Consider the following 15,668-nt stretch of genomic DNA (forward strand, 5'->3'; position numbering starts at 1 on the left):
ACTTCTTTTCCCTCAGATTCAATTTAGTAGGTTATTTTAAATCATATAATTTTATATTCTAAATCATGAAGTTGTTCAGTTTACACTAAAAATAAATTTTTATTTTCATTCTTTGTATTTGGAAATGACATTGTCTCTTGTCAGCAATCATATGAACACTTTGCTGAAACACATGTATGAAACATGTTTGAAACACATGTATGAAACATTTTTATTTTGAAAAAGAAGAACCATAATATCAAATAATGTCATATTTGCTTGTTCTTCCATGATGATTGTATAGGAAAGTTTTGGGCACTGTCCGTATAGTAGAAACAAGTAAAGAATTCATTGTTGTTATTGTAATGGAACTTGTTTTACCCTGAGTTTAATGACTCAACATATTTCTTAAAATGTCCTGCTTTTTGTCAAGAAATAGAATACTCTAGCTTTAAAGGTAGTTATTTTCATTTCACACAGACACACTGATAATTCCGCTAAGAACTCTCAAAGTATTATAACAAAGCATGTTATGGGTTCACTTGTTCTTAAAGAGCTGAGAACTATATTATGTGCCTGGGTCTTGCCACATTTGTGTATGTCACATGTCCCCTAATAGTAACTGCACTGCTGTGATTTTTTTTTTTGTAAGTAGCCATGAATAAGCTGAAAGCTTTAATGAAAGAGCAATACAGAACTGTACTATTGTACTATAAATCAAAAGCACAAGTTTTAATACACTCACTGAAAGATACGAGTAGAAGCTTCTGAAATTTGCACGCACACACACGAAATTTGTAAACCTCGTGGTGCCAAGTAACATTACAGTTTCTACTGACTTACTTAAGAGCATAATATGACTGTGTTTTATGTTACAGATTTTAAGGCACTTTAAAAATCTACTTAAAAGTAAAAATTCAGATAAATTTTAGAATCACTGAAGCATTTCTCTGAACTCCAGAATTGTTTACATTTGTAAAAAAAAAAAAAAAAGAATTTAGGGGCACCTGGGTCGCTCAGTCAGTTAAGCGTCCAGCTCTTGATCTTGGCTCAGGTCTTGATCTTAGTGTTGTGAGTTCAAGCCTTGTACTGGGCTCCATGCTGGGAGTGGAGCCTACTTAAAAAAAAAAAAAGAGAAAAGATTTAGTTTAAAAAATCACTCTTTCAGGGTGCCTGGGTGGCTCAGTTGGTTAAGCATCTGCCTTTGGCTCAGGTCATGATCCCAGGGTCCTGGAATCGAGCCCCGTATCGGGCTCCCTGCTCAGTGGGGAGCTTGCTTCTTCCTCTCCCTCTGCCTGCCACTCCCGCTGCTTGTGCTCTCTCTCTGTCAAATAAATAAATAAAAATCTTTAAAAAAAAAAAATCACTCTGTCATAGGGCTTCAGATGGGCAAGCAGCATTAGTTGTGGATAGCGGATTTGGTGTTTTGTTTTGTTTTTGCTTTTGTTTTTCCACTGAATAAAAACAAAAAGATAAGTTTGGAATCTTTAGTATTATATGTGCTGTTTGAGAGGTTCCTAATTTTTTGGCAGCTCTAAAGGGAAAGTAGACCCACTTCTCATTGATTCATCTTCTCTATACTTATCCCCATCACCAATCACTGTAATAAAGAGTGATATCATACTGTTCTCAAAGCCAAATCAGCCCCCAGCAGAAGGTGGACATTATCTGGGAGGAAAGGATCAAGTATAACTCCTCAGAAAATATGCTCTCTCTGTTTCCCCCCACCCCGCCCGCCATTTACCTTCTCCCCTTTTCCAATTATATAAGTAATATAAAATACCAGATTGTAAATCACCAGAATATTTGATTTTCTGAAATTTGTTGGTAATGTCCAATATAGTACCATGTACACATTGGTCTTACTAGGTACTTTGTAAATATAATAATGATAACTTCAATTTCAATTTATTACTTTTAAAAAAATCAAGTATGTCAAGATATTTCTCACCCATAAAGTATCTCTGTCAAAGCTGTATTTTTACAATATATATATATATATTTTTAAAGATTTTATTTATTTATTTGACAGAGAGAGACACAGCGAGAGAGGGAACACAAGCAGGGGGAGTGGGAGAGGGAGAAGCAGGCTTCCCGCCGAGCAGAGAGTCTAATGCGGGGCTCGATCCCAGGACCCTGGGATCATAACCTGAGCCGAAGGCAGACGCTTAACGACTGAGCCACCCAGGAGCCCCGTATTTTTTCAATATTTTAAATAAAAAATTAGAAACAAAGAAGTTGATAGAATTTTAACAATAAACACCATTATATCCAACATCTAGATTGTATAATTAATGTTTTCCTATACTTGTTTTTTCATATAACTCTACACCTATTATGTCTCTGTGGATCCATTAATCTTTTTGATGCATTTCAAAAGAAGTTACACACATCAGTATACTCCCCCCTAAATCTTTCATCATGCATATCATTAACTAGAGTTCACTATCTTTTTTGAGGTAAAATTGATATGTGATGAAATGCACAAATTTTACGTGTACTTTTCAATAACTTTGACAAATGTCTATACTTTTATAACCTGAACCACTCTCAAGACCTTGAATATTATCACTCTAGAAAGATCCTGTGTGTCCCTCCTCAGTCAGTCTACACACCCACCCACAGGCAACAACTATTCTAAATGTTTTTCCTACGTAGGTTAGATTTGTGTGTTCTAGAAATTCGAAGAAATGGAATATGCAGTCTGTACTCTTTTTGTATAAAGCTGCTTTCACTTAGTATTGTTGGAAGACAATTTTCCCAATACTCTCAGATTGCTACATGGCTTGTGAGTGAGGCAATGGCCCTCCTTTGTTCCGGGCTTCAAGGATGTTTATATAGCAACTGCCTTGGAACATAGAGATAGTGTTTCCTTCCAGAGTAAAGGGCAAGCATGCTTACTGCCCATTATGAAAAATTCAGCTTCCCTAAGCTCAGTGTTCCTCTCTTGTAATGCAACACACTGTGTGTAGGTTTCATTTGACCTTCTTCCTGTCACCCTGTGGGAATAAGGACTTGTAGAATCATCACAAAAATGCTGATTACTTGTTACTGTTATTGCTCTGAATAATAAACTGTCCTTTGTCTTTGACTCCGTAGTACTGTGCTTTCTACTAGCATCTGTGGAATTCTAGCAGGCTAAGTTTTCACCTTGCATTTGAGGTAAAAATCAAAGACCTTTTACAGTTTTTGAGAAGTATTGTGATGTGTATACTTGTAATTCATTCCTTTTTTTACTTGGTAGTATTCTATTGTATGTACATAGCACAATTTATTTATCTGTTTTATTACTGAAGGCTAACCTGTTTTTAGTTTTTAGCTACTATGGATGAACTTGTTATAAATGTTTGCCTACAAGTCTTTGAGTGGACATGTGTTTTCAATCCTCTTGGATAAATAATTAGGAATGAAATACTGGCTTTTGGACAGGTATATATTTAATTCTGTTAGAAATTATAGAAATTGAAGTTAATCCAATGTAGATCTACCATTTTATATTCCTACCAGCAATGTATGAGAGTTCTGGTTGCTCTGTAAAATACTGACTCCAATTCAAATTTGTGAATTTTTTTCCCACATGACCAAGGAAATTCTCTGTTATCAACTGGGTGTTCTATAATCTATAACTCAACTCAATTCTGACACTATCAGCCAGGAGTTATTATCAAGTCCCACAGGTTAAGGGATCTTAGTGCCAGACTGCCCCCCCCCAGCCCACTTTAGACAGCAGTCCCAAGTCCACTTTGTCACCTGTGCTTCTGACCTAATGGCTATAGATCAGAGGTTCCAATAACCTCCTCCTTGAGTTTGATTAATTTGCTAGAGCTGCTCATATAACACAGAGAAACATTTTATTTACTAGATCACTGGTTTATTATAAAAGGACATAACCCAGGAATAGGCAGATGAAAGGGATTCAAAGGGCAAGGTATGTGGGAAGGGCATGGAGCGTCCATGATCTCTCTAGGCACATGACTCTCCCACCACTTCCACATGTTCACCAACACGGAAGCTCTCCAAACCAGACCTTTTAGGTTTTTATGGAGGTTTCATTACAAAACCTACTACACTGACCTACAATACCTACATTGACCATTGGCAATTAAATTCAATCTCTAGCCCCCTCTCCCCTCCCTGGAGCTGGGGGTGGGGTGTGGGTTGGGGCCCATTATCAACATCCCCTGCTAGAGTGGTACATTTGTTACAGTTGGTGAACCTGCACTGATACATCATAATTACCCCAAAGTCCTTAGTTTATATTATGGTTCACTCTTGATGTTCTATGGGTTTGGTCAAATGTATAACGACATCTATCCATTGTTATGGTATCATGCAGACCATTTTCATTGCCCTAAAAAATCTCCATGCTCTACCTATTTATTCCTCCTCATCTTCCACTCTCCCCAATCCCTAAAAATCACTAATTTCTTCACTGTCTCCATAGTTTTACCTTTTACACAAAGTCATATAATTGGAATCATACAGTATGTAGCCTTTTCAGATTGTCTTCTTTCACTTAGTAATATGCACCTAAGGTTCCTCCATATCTTTTCATGGCTTGATAACTCATTTCTTTTTCAGTGATTAATAATATTCCGTTGTCTGGATATACCACAGTTTATATATTTATATATTCATGTAGTGAAGGACATCTTGGGTGTTTCCACGTTTTGGCATGAATAAAGCTGCTATTACTATCCATATCCAAGTTTTTGTGTGGACATAAGTTTTCAGCTCCTTTGAGTAAATACCAAACAGCACAGTTGCTGGATCCCATGGTGAGCATATGTTTGGTTTTGTTAAAATATTTAAAACTGTCTTCCAGAGTGACTGTACCATTCTGCATTTCCCACTAGCAATGAATGAGAGGTCCTGTTGCTACGAGGAACTGTACCATATCCTCACCAGTATTTGGTGTTTTCAGTGTTTCAGGTTTTGGCCATTCTACTAGGTGTTTTAATTTGCATTTCCCTGATACCACGTGATGTTGAACATCTTTTCTAATGCATATTTGCCATCCATATATCTTGTTTGGTGAGGTGTACATTAGGTCTCTGGCCTATTTTTAAATTGGGCTGTTGGTCTTTTTTATTGAGTTTTAAGAGTTCTTTGTATATTTTGAAAAACAATTACTTTATTAGACATGTGTTTTGCGGAGCAAAAGTTTTTAATTTTAATGAAGTTTAGCTTATCAATTATTTGTTTTCTGTTTTATGCCTTTGGGGTTCTATCTGAAAGGTCATCACCATACCCAGGGTCATTAGGTTTTCTCTGGTGGTATTTTCTAGGAGTTTTATAGTTTGTGCTTTAAATTTAAGTTAGGGATTCATGCCGAGTTAATTTTTGTGAAATGCATAAGAACTGTTTGGAATCTTTTTTTTTTGCATGCAGATGTCAGTTAATCCAGCACCATTTGTTGGGATGTATTTTTTATAAGTAAGATCTAAGTGAAATATATAATCCTTTCAATTTCATGAAACATGAATATCATTGAAGCTTAGATTTGATAGGGATTTTTATTTATTTATTTTAAAAGATTTTATTTATTTATTTGACAGAGAACACAAGTAGGCCAAGCAGCAGGCAGAGGGAGAGGGAGAAGCAGGCTCTCCGCTGAGCAGGGAGCCCAATGCGGGGCTCGATCCCAGGACCCTGGGATCATGACCTGAGCCAAGGGCTGATGTTTAACTGACTGAGCCACCCAGGCACCCCGATAGGGATTTTTAAAAAAAAAAAAGTATGTAGCCATCATGTATTAAATATCTCTTATTTTCAAAGAGAGGCAGTAAAATAAGATGTCCTACAATAAGAATTAATTTCCTACAATTGAATCTATCAGCTAAGAAGTTTTACAGAAAAATTTTTAAGAAGAATTAAAACAAGGAATAAAAGATGAACATACATTGAGGAGGCCTATAGCTTCAATGTTCTAAATCTTCATATTGTGATTATGGTATCGAGGGAACAATGAAACATTCTGGAGAATGCTGCACTAAGCATCATGCTATTTTTAAGGGCTTTTGGTGTCAAACATCTGGTTCTGAGTTCTGGCTCTACCATTCATCATATTTGACCTTGGGTCTCTCAGTGTCCTCATCTGAAAGAGAGAAGGTTACAGTTACTTTCTCCTCCTCCCTTCCTCTTTTCCTTTACTCCCCACCACCCTGATTCTCCTCACTTGCCTCAAATATATTTTGAGCACCTGCTGTGTCTCCGGGATGGTTTTAGGCGTGAGGATTGAAATGAAAAATTCTAATATTTCCTCTCAGGATGTTTGTAGCCTTATAAGAAAATAGACACATAATAATGCAATATAATAAGTGTTATAATGGTGATATATACCATGTATAATTGGAGCACTGGAAAAGCATGCCTGTATTTGCTCAAGAATGTCATGAAGCGTTTGAAGATGAGATAATGTTTAAACCAACTCAGTAATATGCAGACATTTGCCAAGTGGGTGTTAGAGGTAGGGTTAAGTTGGATCCAATGGGACAACAAGTGAAAGCATTCGGCACAGTGCCTGTTTGTGAATAGGTTCTTGAATCTGTTTGTTTTCTCCTGCCTCTCCCATACTTGTGTCAGAAGGTAGAGGCACAGACTGGATACTTATCAAAATAGTAGAAACTATTTATTGTAATGCTATTCAGTATGCCAAGCACTGTTTTTAGGCATTTTACACTAATTACTTGGAATCTAACAATAACTGTAGTAGATATTTTTAATTCGGGGAAGTTATTATTATCGTGGGTTGATAGATAAACTGGGGCACAACTTTTTTTTAAATATGTTTATGGTCATGCAGCTTGAGGTTGTAAGTAGTAGGATTAGGATTCAAACCCAGTATTCAAATCCAGCTTTAATCCCTGTATGCTTTTCATGATGCCTTTTTAAATGCCATCCCAGTAGCGTTGCTAGTTTTTAGTGCTGCCCTTTTCGATTTTGAAGGACAGGCCAGATGGAGGGACTTTCTAAAGGCTTCCTTTCATATTCAAGAAAAGTAGAAAAATCCCATTTTTTACTCTGTTTATGTGAAATTTAGTGATTTGACTGGGGTTCAACTAGATTTGATCTATTTCGGTAAAGGTCGGTAAACATCAACTTCTAGAGTGCCAGCACATGTCTTTCTTTTTTTTTTTTAATTCTCTTATTTGAGTATACTTGACACCACTACCATATTTCTTTTAGTTTTTGTTTTCTTAAGGAATTTGAGTTAAGTAAGAACTAAAGTCTTGCTATTCAGTAAATTGAGAAATAATACATAAAAGGAAATTTCAACATTGGCTAACATATAGTTCATTTATTTCCATTTATGTCTACAAAGACAGTGAAGTCACAGATTTTTTTTCAGAAGTGTTATAACGAAGGATAGAGATCTGTATCTATAACAAAAAGAAGAGGGGGGAGACTCACCCAATGGTAAGCAGTTTATCTGTGGTTGCACCACACTTTAGTTGTGGAGCCAAGGTTAGATCCCCACTTAGTCCAGTGATCTTTCTGATGTGTTCTTGTGGGTGCAGGATTAATTATCTTGGAGTATCTTGGCATGTAGATCAAAAGCATATAATCTTTAGGAGTCCCAGAATTGCTCATGCGTGTTGTATAATACCTCTACAACTGTATATTGTGTAATAATTAATTGTCCTTAACAAATGGTGTATTTTTCCACTACTACATTAGAGAAAAACAGTCTTTGCCTCATAAAAATGTTGAAAAGAAACAATATATTTGAATTTTCATGAAGTTTTTCAGCTCCTTAACCTACTAATATTAACTTAGTTATTCAGGAATTTTTTTTTTTTTTTAACATACCTCTATCACCCAGCTTTATTGGACTGGAATTCTTCTAATTTGATTTTTTAAAAGATTTATTTATTTTATTTTAGAGAGAGAGAGAGAACGTGAGCATGGGGGAAGGGCAGAAGGAGAGAGAGGGAGAGACTCTCAAGACTTCCTGCTGAGCAGGAGCCAGACACGGGGCTTGATTCCAGGATCCTGAGATCATGACCCAAGCCAAAACCAAGAGTCTGACACTTAACCAACTGAGCCACCCAGGCACCCCTACAATTTAATTTTTAATTATATTCTCATTATGCTGTCTTAAAAATGCAGCAAATCATTTAAAATTGTTGTTATAGTTAGAGAAAGCCAACTATCAAGATATTGATTGACGTGTTCAAGGAATGGTAGTAAAAGAAGGGGAAAAGCCCGATTTTGGTTTTTTGAGTTGTCTCCCAAGTGACTGAGTTACAGATGGTCCTTTCTTGGTGAAGCTCTTGGACCAGTCTTGTAAAGATGTTTATATTACAGTTATAACATCACTATCCATTTTAACAGTGAATTGTTATATGGGGCAAGTAATAATTTAGAGCAGGTGATATGTATGACTCCTGAAGTGTTTTTTGCAAAATCAATTCCTTCTTTCATCTTTCAGGTTAGTTTTAAGAATCTCTTGCTAAGACTATAATAGTTTCCTTGTAACAGGCACCCCCACACAGATTGCTCATATCCCCCACACATCCACAGTATTGCCAAGGAAGTTAAATTTTTTAAACCATACATTTGATCTTCCTACTTCTAAAAGCCAGGGAAAAAATTCAAGCAGATTTTTATTTCAGACACAATAAAATGCTTGGGATGGCAATTAAAATTTTCCATTATCTGGCTTTAACCAGCATTTTCCACTTCATTTTTGTTCACCCCCTTAATAATACCCTTAAACTAAGCCTCTGGTTATCACAGACATGTATTAACTATACTGCAGCACAAGCATGTGGTTGAACTGTTAGCTCAGTTTGTATTACTATCTTCTGTCCCCATTAAAGTCTCTCTTCATGGGGACGCCTGTGTGGCTCAGTTGGTTAGGCGACTGCCTTCGGCTCAGGTCATGATGCCGGAGTCCCTGGATCGAGTCCCACATCGGGCTCCCTGCTCGGCGGGGAGTCTGCTTCTCCCTCTGACCCTCCCTCCTCTCATGCTCTCTCTCTCTCAAATAAATAAATAAAAATCTTTAATAAAAAAAAATCTGTCTTCATGTACTCAAAAATGTACATCTTGTGTAAAAGTTTCAGTAATGCCTCCACCCAATATAGGCCTCTCCTTGGTATTTCCCTTAGCTCTGGGTAATTTTCTTATATTTCGTTTTTCTTCCTTCATCTTCTTTGTTATCTCTCCCTTTTAGATTAATCCTCTGTACTTCTGAAATATTCACTCATGTATTTCATTTTGGGGGGTCCATTTATTCTATCCCCTGAGTGATTTTCTAACCTTTTACTTCCAACCCATTTGATTTCAACTATCATTTTTGACTTTATGAGAGTGCTTTTTTAATTCTCTGGTTGTGGTTTTTTGTTTTATTGATGTTATATTGTTTCAGATATCTCTGGAGATACTAATTACATGGTGCATGAAATTTCTTTTGTTTCCTCATTTATCTTGACCTTTTTTTACTATGCTGCATGTTTTGTGATTCTTGGTTGACCCTGCAGCTATATGAATGAAGGATAAGAATGAGAGATAGGAATGATTGAAGGTTGACTGGGAAGGGGACAGCTCCTGTACCAACAAACTCTAAATTACCAGAGTAAATAAGAATTTGTGTGTAGGATCCATTATTTCAACAGTTGCCCAGATACTTCCTTCAGTGTCTTAGAAAACAGCCTTATAATATTTGCATCGGGTTAATTTTGGCTGTTTTCATGTGTATAGGTGGGTATAGGGAGGGGAGGATAAAATGGGCATCTAGTCCATTTACAAACCTTCCATTAATCCCCTTGGTTTCAAGCCCACCTCGTTCTCTTGCTCTTCATTGTACATATTGAGACTCAACACAGTCTCTGGGTTCTGTTAGGAATATTGGATTCTACTTCTGCTGTAGCCTCTTTTATTAGTTTTTCTAGGGTGTGGCTCCTTCAATTTAATTAATCAGCCAGCTCTCTCTCTTTTTCTTTTTTTAGTAATGTCTACACCCAACATGGGGTTCGAATTCACAACCCCAAGATCAAGAGTCGCATACTCTTCCGACAGCCAGCCTGGCACCCCACTCAGCTCTCTAACTTCCAGAAATTTCTTGAATTCTGCTTTCTGTTGATGGCACCCCTCTTTTTTGGGGGGCAGAGGGAGAGGCTCTTTCTTTTTTTAAGGTGGGGGCAGAAGGAGAGAGAATCTTAAGCAGGCTCCATACCCAGCATGGAGCCCGACCCAGGGCTTGATCTCACAGCCTTGAGTTCATGACCTGAGCTGAAATCAAGAGTCAGACACTTAACCGACTGAGCCACCTAGGTGCCCTGATGGCACTTCTCTTATTTCTCTTCTTTCTTATGAATCTATTTCTCTTTATTATTTTACTGTCATTTTGATGGCTTTTAAAGAATAACATGAGGCATGTGTTTGATCACCCTGCTATCTTGAACTGGAAGTCAGCTTAAGCTTCCTAAGGAGAAACAAAGACAAAACTGTAGCAACACTTCAGAGCCTTCCCAATCTAGTTGCAAAGAAATAGCATGTGCCAAGAGAGATAAGTAATCCTATTACTAACTGGAAGGTGGGATAGAAGTACTTGACAAATGGACCGTTCTCATCTGTCTCCATATTACTGCCATTCTTTGCAAGTCATTTAAAAATGATTGGGAGGAGGAGAGGGAGTATAGTGAGGAAATCGAAAGCCAGTATTTTTCTAATTCTGAAATAAATTTGAGCAACAATGCATTTAAAAATTTGGAATAAAAGGAAGTGGGAGAAAAGGGAGCCTTATTTGATTAGAGGAAGAAGAACATGAATAAAAAGTGTCAGATGAATTAACTTAATATGAACACATTCAAAATTGGCGTCTTCTTATTGTAAGTGCCTGATATCTTAGTAGGCATGTCAGCAGCTTCTTCTAAATGCTTCTTCTTTCCTTTGTTCATTTATTCATTCAATAACTGTGATTCTGTCCTATAGAGAATAAACTTCTGTTTTGTCCAAACAAATGTCACAGATGACATATAAGCCCAAACACCAAAGTCTTGCCTTATGAAGGTCTTATATGTAGGTCAAGGAAAAATCTACATAAATCTGCATTCTTGGTTCACCATGGGCAGAATTTGATGGATTGTTTGGCATCTCAATGAGGATGATTAGAGAATATGGGTATAAGGAAGAACAAGGAATGGAGTTAGAAAATAACGCTATTACCATGAAACATTATAATCCTATAAGTATTTTCTTTATTCCACATGTACTATACACAGTGTCACCTTGACATGAAAAATATGAGAATTTATTTTATGTAGTAGAGGTAGGAGCCTAAAAATTTGACTTTGCATGAGTAATTCACTTAAGTCCTTCAAGTTCAGTTCGCCTTTTTTTTTTTTTCAAGTGGGAGTTGGATTAAATAACCCTTAAGGATCTTACTATTGCTAAGTCTAGAATTCTTTTAAGTACACACTGAATGATATCTGTTTGCAGGCATTTTGCTAAATAAGCCCTTTGGGAAATACTAAGATATATATCAAAATCCCTGGCCTTCAGGAGAAGATAAAGCCAAAAGAGCAAATAAAAAGTAAGGCCTGCACAAGTATCTGCATTACATAGCAGTATATTGTGAAAATTATACAGAAGAATCAATTAAGTGAAAGAGGAGAGAATTTACAACTTGCAGCAGTTGAGGATGATTACATAAAGGATCATTTGAACTGGTCTGGAATCTTGAGTAAGATTTTGATAGAGAGCTCTGACTAGGAGCGTGCATCCCCACCAGCATAAGCTGGAGTGCAGAGATGAGAAAACATAAAGTGTGTTCAAGGAAGTACAAGTCGGCCAGCTTTATTAATTGGAGGAATTGTGATTTACAGTAATGGGAAAAGAAGTGGAAAGTATAACTAGAGGATTATGAATGGTCTCAACCTACAGTCTAGGAGAGATATTGTAGAATGTTGAGACAGGAGACTAGTAGGGTAAGATTTATTCTGAGAGAATGTGTAGATATGGAAGATGCTATGAAGTAGGGAGGAGACTTGGTGCTGAAATACCAATAAGGAAACCATTATGGTTAACCAGGTAGGAGATAGTTAGGGCCTGAAGTAGGGCAGTGGCAATCCAATGAAATGGTTGGGGCAGATAATAGAGATTATGAAGTAAGAATTCACAAGATTCAGTGAACAGTTTGGGTATAACTAAGGATTGGAATCAGTGTGACTAGAAAAATGGAGGCACCTTTAATAAAAATTGTTGAGTCAAGGGGAGAAGTTGATTTTTGTGAAGAAAGAATAGAGAATTCCCCATCTTTTAACAAATCTTTCCCACCTATGTAGCAGCAATTTTGATATAGTAACAAAGATAACAATATTCTCTGTGAATCCTTATCTGTTTCTTGCAAAGCCATCATAATTTCTTAGGGGTATTATTGTTTCTTGTCAATAATTCTTGTCAATTAGTATGAATCTAAATTGCCTTATGTACTAATTTGGGGAAGGAGCAATACAAGATAGAATTTAAAAAAAATATTCTTTAAGAATACCATGAGAAATAGCCAGAACTTCGTGGTCCATAAGAGTAGAATTTAACTTTAGATTTGGAGAAGCAATTCACTTATAAATGATACCTGTCAAAAACTGTAATAATAGAAAATGAAGTACACCCATATACCAGGAAATGTGAAGACATAAGTGATAGAATTTTTATTACAGAAACAAAACATAAGAACATATGATAGCTCTAATTAAAACTGTTGTCCCTTCATTCTCTTAATTGCTATAGCTGACTTGTGTATGCTCCACTTCATCTGATTTGGTAATCTGCATTTTCTTGAGTAGGAAGTGAGAAATGAAAGCAAAAGAACTATTTATAATTAGTGAGGAGAAAGCTTCGGAGAAAAAAAAAAGATTTTAAAATATTAAATAAAGCTTTAAAAACAATTTTTTTTTTAAAATTTTAAGGAGTATAGGCAGTTGTGATCCGCCCCCCCGCCCGACTTCTGCATAGCATCAGACAGCAAAAAAGGTGCTGCCAAATTGCAGACTTCCACATGAAGGATTTTTTTTTTTTTTTTAAAGATTTTATTTATTTATTTGACAGAGAGAGACAGTGAGAGAGGGAACACAAGCAGGGGGAGTGGGAGAGGGAGAAGCGGGCTTCCTGCTGAGCAGGGAGCCTGATGTGGGACTCGATCCCAGGACCCTGGGATAATGACCTGAGCTGAAGGCAGACGCATCACGACTGAGCCACCCAGGCGCCCCCACATGAAGAATTTTGAAGCATCAGTTGACTGGTTAAAAACCCTGTTTTCATGTGTCATATTACTTTCACCATGAATAGTCTCCTTTAGTCTTGAATTTTGAAGTGTTGTTTTTATTTGTTCCATATAATTATTTGGTTGTATGTAGTTATTCAGCTGCCTTTAGAGTCATGGACTTGGAAGGAGTAAAGACTTTGTGGTCCAGTATTTCCCTAAGTATGCTTGACAACTGTAGTCATAAAGAAAGGGCTCTGGGATCAATTTGGTCAGGAAATTGCCGGGTTAAATAAACACAGTCAAACAAGATTTTCATTTAGGTGGCGGAGGGGAGGGGTATAGAATCTCAGAGACTTTAATATGCTAATGTGACTCAACTAAGGAGAAACACAAGATAGAGCATTTCACAAACTTATTTGACCACAGAATCCTTTGTTCAGGGAGTCTTTCTCGGAACCATTGTGCCATAGAACACATGTGGGGAAACTCAAATCCCTTAAATTTATGGATAAACAGAAAAGAGTTGGAATGGTTGTTTACTTAAAGAAATGGACTTGACCTAGGGGTTCCCATCATATTTAGTTTTGCTTCCTTTTGCCCCCAAATTCATAAAAGTCTTTGAAAACTATATGATATTCCAAATTAGACCCATAAAATACACAAAGGTGTTTTAAGAAATAAAACTAATGATTTAATTATTTTTAGTATATTTTGAATTGGCATATTGACTTTGATGAAAAGAGTTAGATCAAAAGAGCCAATTAATATTTGTAACCAAGGTTACACTTTTGCAATCAGGAAACTTTTTTTTCCCACAAAAATCAACCATCTTTCAAATTAGAAAATCTGTTTCACAAACAATGAATCATGGAACACTACATCAAAAACTAATGATGTAATATATGGTGATTAACATAATAAAATTCAGTTAAAAAAAGAAAAAGAAAATCTTTGTCCTTTCAAATTATGATAATGTGTATACCAACAAGCTTTGCCACTTTCCAAAAAAAAGAACTGAAGAAAATGACTTTATGATTTGCTGTCTGCTGTGTCAAACCCCATCTCTATATAAATACACATGTATCTTTTAAAAAACTTATTTATAGGGGCATCTGGGTGTCATCTGCCTTTTGCTCAGGTCCTGATCCCGGGGTCCTGGGATTGAGCCCTGCATGGAGCTCCCTGCTCCATGAGGAGCCGGCTTCTCCTTCTCCCTTTGCCTGCTGCTCCCCCTGCTTGTGCTCGCTCTCTCTCTCTCTCTCTCTCTGTGGCAAATAAATAAAATCTTAAAAAAAAAACCTTATTTATATAGATGGCATTATGGTAAATAGGCTGTTCTTTGCCCTATATATTTTTACTCAATGGTATTACATGTTTATTTTTTCACATTAATACCTGTAGATCTTTCTAAAAATTATGTTTTTTTATTGACGTATACTTGACCCATACTGTTACATTAGCTTCAGGTGCACAGCGTAGTGATTGGCCAAGTTTATACATTATGCTGTGTTCACCACAAGTGTAGCGCCCATCGTTCCCATACAATGAAAGTGCTATTACACTTTCATTGACTATATTCCTTATGACTTTTCATCCTTGTGGTTTATTCTTTCCATAACTGGAAGTGTGTACCTCCCACTGCTTTTCATCCATTTTGCCCCGACCATCAGTTTGTTCTCTGTATTTATGGATCTATTTCTGCTTTGTTTGTTTTGTTTTTTAGATTCCACATATAAGTGAAATCATACAGTTTTGTCTTTCTCTGACTCATTTCATTTAGGATAATACTCTCTAGTTCCGTCCATGTCACAAATGGCAAGACATGTAGATCTTCCTTTAATGGCTCAATAATATTACATTATATAGCTGTACTGTAATTTGTGTAATCAGTTTTCCATTGATAGGGTAGTTGTAGTTTTTTTTTTAATTTTTTTATTGTTATGTTAATCCCCATACATTACATCATTAGTTTTAGATGTAGTGTTCCATGGTTCATTGTTTGTGCATAACACCCAGTGCTCCATGCAGACCGTGCCCTCCTCAGTACCCATCACCAGGCTAACCCATCCTCCCACCCCCCTCCCCTCTAGAACCCTCAGTTTGTTTTTCAGAGTCCATCATCTCTCATGGTTCGTCTACCCCTCCGATTTCCCCCCCTTCATTCTTTGCCTCCTGCTACCTTCTTCTTTTTTTTTTTCTTAACATATATTGCATTATTTGTTTCAGAGGTACAGATCTGAGATTCAACAGTCTTGCACAATTCACAGCACTTACCTGAGCACATACCCTCCCCAGTGTCTATCACCCAGTCACCCCATCCCTCCCACCCCACCCCCCACTCCAGCAACCCTCAGTTTGTTTCCTGAGATTAAGAATTCCTCATATCAGTGAGGTCATATGATACATGTCTTTCTCTGTTTGACTTATTTCGCTTAGCATAATACCCTCCAGTTCGGTAGTTGTAGTTTTTTTTTTA

General features: G+C 36.8%; 1 protein-coding gene across 1 annotated transcript in view; it reads left to right on the plus strand.

Moving 5' to 3' along the window:
- The window catches only part of LIN28B (lin-28 homolog B), a 122,910-nt gene that overhangs the window by 49,400 nt on the left and 57,842 nt on the right, over positions 1-15,668 (plus strand). The window lies entirely within an intron of this gene.

The sequence above is a fragment of the Mirounga leonina genome, unplaced genomic scaffold, assembly GCF_011800145.1.
Source record: "Mirounga leonina isolate KUSES-001 unplaced genomic scaffold, KU_Mleo_1.0 Mir_53, whole genome shotgun sequence".
NCBI lineage: Eukaryota > Metazoa > Chordata > Mammalia > Carnivora > Phocidae > Mirounga > Mirounga leonina.